Source organism: Octopus bimaculoides, chromosome Z, assembly GCF_046866305.1.
Source record: "Octopus bimaculoides isolate indiv1 chromosome Z, ASM4686630v1, whole genome shotgun sequence".
NCBI lineage: Eukaryota > Metazoa > Mollusca > Cephalopoda > Octopoda > Octopodidae > Octopus > Octopus bimaculoides.
This window is the reverse complement of record NC_142944.1, coordinates 5,755,856-5,763,420: the sequence shown is the minus strand read 5'-3', so window position 1 is coordinate 5,763,420 and position 7,565 is coordinate 5,755,856. Positions and strand designations below refer to the sequence as shown.

Sequence of the window (7,565 nt, the reverse complement as noted above, 5' to 3'; positions counted from 1 at the left end):
ATATATATACATATATATGTATATATATACATATATATATATATAATATATATATATATATATATATAATATATATGTATATATATACATATATATAATTATATTATATATACATATATATATATATACTTATACATATATATATATATATATACATATATATATATATTATACATATATATATATATATACATATATATATATATATATATACATATATATATATATATATACATATATATATATATATATATATACATATATATATATATATATATACATATATATATATATATATATACATATATATATATATATATATACATATATATATATATATATATACATATATATATATATATATATATACATATATATATATATATACATATATATATATATATACATATATATATATATATATACATATATATATATATATATATATACATATATATATATATATATATATACATATATATATATATATACATATATATATATATATATATATATATATACATATATATATATATATATATATATATATACATATATATGTATATATATATACATATATATATATATATATATACATATATATATATATATATACATATATATATATATATATATATACATGTATATATATACATATACACACATGTATATATATATATACATGTATATATATATGCATACATGTATATATATACATACAAATACATATACACAGACATACATATATATATACACACACACACACATATACATGTATATACATACATATACATATATATATATATATATCATCATACATTCATATATACACACACACACACATATATATAGGTTCTGTTCTGTTTGTTCTATTCACCCTGTATACACACATCTCTTACCAAACATTATATTACTTAAAAGGATTAACATAATTAAGAATAAGTCATAGAATCAGCAATAAAAGTATTAAATAGGTCTTCGTGGATGGTTGTATCAAGTAATGATTCCAGGAAGATGATAATGGAGAAAATCTTTCTTTAGAACTGAAACAGACTTAATCCCATAAACTAGTCACCAAATGAAGAATATAATGCACTTAATTTCTCAAAGTATTAAATACTTTATTTCAGCCTTGTTCTTAACAAGTGACACAAGAATATCATTAAATATACACATACACACATAGAGTAATAGATGAATATGATCCATGCATCCAAGTGTATGAAGTTAGCTTTATATGCTAAAACAGGTTTATTAATTCTCCAAAGTTATATGCACTTCATCCCATGTTGAAATCACAAAAAAATTTGATTGGCTGAGAGCCACTATACAACTCATAAGCTTAGCAAGTGAAGTTGCGCGAATGATGATCTATCTATCTGTATGTATATGTTCTCTCTCTTGTGTGTGTGTGTATGTTGAAGGAGACATGTACATGTAGAGACATGTACATGTAGAGACATGTACATGTAGAGACATGTACATGTAGAGACATGTTCATACCACACACACACACAAGCACGCTCGTGTAAAATGAATATACATATATCTATAGACACACGCACACACATACACGAGCAAGATCGTTGCCAGTGCTGCTGGACTGGCTCCTGTGCAGGTGGCACGTAAAATACACCATTTCGGCCCTCGTGCCGGTGGCACGTAAAAGCACCCACTACACGCTCGGAGTGGTTGGCGTTAGGAAGGGCATCCAGCTGTAGAAACTCTGCCAAATCAGATTGGAACCTGGTGTAGCCATCTGGTTTCACCAGTCCTCAGTCAAATCGTCCAACCCATGCTAGCATGGGAAGCGGACATTAAACGATGATGATGATGATATATATACATATGTATGTATGTATATATATATATATACACACACACACATACATATACAGGGGTCGAAACAATTGCCATAATGAATAAAGAATAGTGCTAAATCCATCTTCTGTTTCTTTCATCAATTACACATACACACACACACACACACACACACACATACATACATACATACGTGTGTGTGTGTGTGTGTGTGTGTGTGTGTGTGTGTGTGTGTGATATTGGTGGAAAATTCACTTCAAAATTGCTGTCAAGTGCAAATTAAACAGACCTGATAATGAATTAAGAAAGAATAGAAAACTTATGTATAGTTCAGCTGTGTTAGGCTATGGTCATGCTGAAATATTGCTGTACTAACCATACTAATGGCTGTTGTTGTACCTTGCTGATTACAATGCACTTCCTCACCTTGTTGTTGCTTCTGAATGATAACATCCTGCTGGTTGGGCAAGCAGGCAGGCCAGCATTCCCCACTGAATAGAATGCTGGTCGATTGCAGAATCATCTTTTAACAGCGAAGTTGACTGGAGCAACACGAATTGAAGTGTTTTGCTCAGGAACACAAATGTTCAGCAAGGCCTGGGAACTGAAACCATGATCTTGTGACCATGAGTGCAACAATCTAACCACCAGGCTATGCACCTTCACATGTTGGGATATAAGCAACTAAAAACCACGAAACAAGGGTTTTTAAGTTGATCATACTAAATGCATATTTTTAGCTCTAAAGTTTGATACATATTTTATCTTTGTTTAATCATTACTAAGTTATGACACATGAACATACAGAACAGCAATTTCCATCTGGTGTCGAATGTAAAGACAGCTGCAAATACATACACATATGTTCATGTGTGTGTAAGTGTGAGGGAGAGAGAGAGACAGAGAGATAGACAGACGACTGCACCTTTTTTGAAGACAGTACAATGTATTTTTAGAAAATTTGGCTGCTATTTCTAGCAAATTGAGCAACTGAGTGAGGGCAATGTGGCCAAGTGGTCAGGGTGTTGCATTCATGATCATGAAATTTTTCTCATGATTCCTGGATTGGGTGGTGTGTTGAGTTCTTGAGCAAAACACTTCTATCTTGTGTTGCTCTGCAGTCTCTTTGACATTTGATGTGTGCTACACCATTCGAACCATACAGGCAATGTTGATTTGATGGAGCGAATGAACTAAAATTACAGAACAAACATTTGATTACTATAAACAAATCATCTGTGCAGTTTGTTCTGCAAGAAATTACAGTATCATCTTTCTTGTAAGTAACTTGAGTATATCCACCCCGACATACCACCACATCTCCCCCTTCTACTGAAGTAGCCAAGTATCTCCTTCACTGCAAGATGCCTACAATTTCTCTTATTCTACTCATACTCAAACTTTCCATCTGGCACAAAGCCACCTTTTTCAGCCGAAGTCCTGTAAATTAATTGATGATATCACTGCAGTTGGTGTCACATACAAAGCACCCAATACACTCTGTAAAGTGGATAGCATGTGTACACACACACAGATGTATATACATACGTATAGTTATACACACACACATATATGTACACACACATATATATATATACACACACACACATGCAGGAGTGGCTGTGCGGTAAGTAGTTTGCTTATGAACTACATGGTTCCAGGTTCAGTCCCACTGCGTGGCACCTTGGGCAAGTGTCTTCTGCTATAGCCTCAGGCCGACAAAAGCCTTGTGAGTGGATTTGGTAGATGGAAACTGAAAGAAACCCGTCGTATATATGTATATATATGTGTGTGTGTGTGTGTGCTTATGCTTGTGTGTCTGTGTGTGTCCCCCCAACATCGCTTGACAACCGATGCTGGTGTGTTTACGTCCCCGCAACTTAGCGGTTCGGTAAAAGGGACCGATAGAATAAGTACTAGGCTTACAAAGAATAAGTCCTGGGGTCGATTTGCTTGACTAAAGGCGATGCTCCAGGATGGTGGCAGTCAAGTGACTGAAACAAGTAAAAGAGTAAAAAGAGTATATATATATATATATATCTATACTTTTATAGGAAAGTATCTCATTTCTGATTCATTATAGTTCTGATGACATCTTATTCTTTCTGGTGGATGTTTATTGGTCAAAAAATATATTTTTGTTTTGGTGTTAGTATTTTGGTTGGTAGTAGGTTTTATGTCATCATTTTATTTTGATAAAGAACTAGTTTTTGTTTTGATCAACTTCTGTATTCTGCTTGGTTGACATCCCAAGGTCATTAGTATGTGGGAATACACACCTTCATATACTTATATATACCTGCATATACATATATAAATATATATACATACACACACATGTGTGTGTGTGTGTGTGTGTGTGTGTGTGTGTGTGTATATATATATATATATATATATATATTTAAAATTATAATACAGGGTATCTAAGAGATACCGCCACGCTGAAAAAATAGCAGTCAAATTCTGACTCTAAAACCACAATAAATGTCCACATAGTACAAGGAGCGAAGACGAAGACAAAATAATAATTATTACCTTTGATGGTTTTTATTCCCATGCTGGCCACTTGATAAGATCAATATTTTAAATATCGATCTTATCCTTATTTATATAAATATATATATATATATATATATATATATATATATACATATATATACATGTGTATATATGTATATATATGTGTGCATATATGTATATATGTATATATATATATATATATATATATATATATATATATATATATATATATATATATATATATATATATATATATATATATATATGTATATATATACACATACATGCAACACAAAAGAATACGAAGATAGCACAATCCAGGCAAATAGTTTTGTAATTATTTTGTAGGAGTCACAGCAATACATTAAGTAGATCAATGACTGATAACCATTGAGAACAATTACAGTCCTGCAATCACTTTTGTACTTCTGTTTGATTAGTAAATCCAAAGTTTACTTTCAGTCTATAGCATAGAACACCAAGAAGAATGGAGAGTTATATTATTTTTACTTCATAATTTGTAATCCATAATTCACTTTCGTGCATTCCGAATGGCTTGACGTTATGTAATACAAGCACGTGTTAATTCTGCACTTGAATTGATCCATAATTTATCGACTACAGTATTACAATGAGCTGGAAAAACCACATTAGGAGGATGAGCTACTGTTGTTTTTCCAGCTCTATTTATGTAATACTGTAGTCAATTATGGATCAATATAAGTGCAGAATTAAAACATCAACGTATTACATAACGCTAACCCATCTAACATGGGGTTTGTTCCCCTGTTCGCTATTTATTGGATGCAGCTCTGCATGTTAACCTGTTAAAGATGTCCTCTCGGGGTTAAAAATTCGCAGCAGTCTGTTCAAACGAACAGCCATGTTAGAATGGCTACAAATATTACTTGTCAGTACAACTACTACGTTGATCTCTGAGAGAGATTTTAGAACTAGCATTTTTGCTTGTTGATATATACATACATATATATATATGCATACACACATATATATACACATATACATATATATACACACACATATATACATATACACACACATACATATACACACACACGTATATATACACACACACATACATATATATATACACACACATACATACACGCACACACACATATATATATATCCTTTATGTGTTTCTCTCATTAGAGAGTGGCCATGCTGGGGTACCACCTTGAATGAATTTAAGAAAATTCTTTAAGGCAGTGCCCCAGCATGGCTGTAGTCGAATGACTTGACTCCAGTACTCATTTTTTAAAGCTTGACACTTATTTTATCAGTCTCTCGCTGAACCATTAAGTTACGGGGACATAAACACAGACACAGACACACATATATATATAAATATTTATCAATATATATGACAGTCTTCTTTCAGTTTCTGTCTACCAAATCCACTCACAGGGCTTTGGTATGATTTTTATGGCCAAATGCCCTTACTAATGTCAACCACCTTACGGAGTGAAGAGAGTGCTTTTTATATGGCACCAGCACTGGTGAGGTCTACACAGACATATATATTTATATACATATACATATATCACAATCATTAAGTAGTGAGCTAGATTCCTAGAATGGGCTGCATGTAGTGTTCTTGAGCAAGACACTTTATTTCACACTGCTCCAGTTCACTCAGCTGTAGAAATGAGTTGCGATGTCACTGGTGCCAAGCTGTATCGGCCTTTGCCTTTCCCTTGGATAACATCTGTGGCATGGAGAGGGGTGGATAGTATGCATGGGCAACTACTGGTTTTCCATAAACAACCTTGCCCAGACTTGTGCCTTGGAGGGAAACTTCCTAGGTGCAATCCCATGGTCAGTCATGACCGAAGGGGGTCTTTTAGATATATATAAAAGACACCCCCTCACCTACATATATATACATATGTAGATATGTATATATACATATACAAAAACTTTTGTTTTTGTTTATTATTATCTCATTGGAGATCATAAAGATTAAAGTTGTAGTTGAGAAAAAGTTAGCTGACCGGAAAGACTGGAAGCCATCCGAATATTGGAACAGAGTTACCTGTATCATGAGGATTCGCTCTGGGTATCAAAATGCTGACATCATGACTGCTGCTCAATGCACTTTGAACACTGCAAAGGCTGTGAAATGTGACATGGATCAGCTACAACAAAAACTATAAAGATGCGGCCATTTTAACTGCATCCACATGCTGGAATTCATCCCCACTTCTTTGAAGAGGGCCTTAGACTCAATTCAGACAACTATGTGAAGCTGCTGGAACCTGAAGTCAATCTGTAACTAGAGAGGGTGGGTGCTTGAAAGCACCAACCCTCTCCGTATGCGTGGCAGCAGGCTTCATCTCCTTGCCATACCTCCAGAAAGAGTCAGACGTGGTTGTCAGAGAATGTCTATGACCACCAACCTCAATTTCTGGCTTCATATTTCCCTAGTTGTAATCCCATGGATTGCTTGCTATGTGAGGGGCATAGACTCGAACTGCACTGCTTGCAACACCATAACCAAGCTGGTGACTAACATTGAGATTTTTGAAAACCAGTGAGGAATGCATGTCCCAGGTTCTGTAGCGTTTTGAGGCCATGGTAGAAGCAGAGGGTAGCTATATTGAGTAAATTCTTATCTCCCAGCAATAATCTACTCTTTACTCTTTTACTTGTTTCAGTCATTTGACTGCGGCCATGCTGGAGCACTGCCTTTATTCAAGAAAATCGACCCCAGGACTTATTCTTTGGAAACCTAGTACTTATTTTATCGGTCTTTATTGCCGAACCACTAAGTTACGTGTATGTAAAAACATCAGCATCGGTTGTCAAGCGATGTTGGGAGGGACAAACACACCCACACATATATATATATATATATATATATATATATATATACATATATACAATGGGCTTCTTTTCAGTTTCCATCTACCAAATGCACTCACAAGGCTTTGATCGGCCCGAGACTATAGTAGAAGACACTTGCCCAAGGTGCCATGCAGTGGGACTGAACCCGGAACCATGTGGTTGGTAAGCAAGCTACTACCACACAGCCACTCCTGCACCTATCTAGTTGATATTTTTTTGTATATTTCAAAATATTCTTATTTTTGGGGTGGGATATTGTGTTTTCGTTTCCTTTTATGCCAGTTTTAAAATCTGGCTCAAACATCCTCTGTATGTGTATATATAAACATACATATTCATATACATACATGATTGCT

General features: G+C 33.9%; 1 protein-coding gene across 3 annotated transcripts in view; it reads right to left on the bottom strand.

The window, feature by feature from the left end:
• The window catches only part of LOC106876957 (sodium- and chloride-dependent taurine transporter), an 88,438-nt gene that overhangs the window by 70,332 nt on the left and 10,541 nt on the right, over nucleotides 1-7,565 (bottom strand). The window lies entirely within an intron of this gene.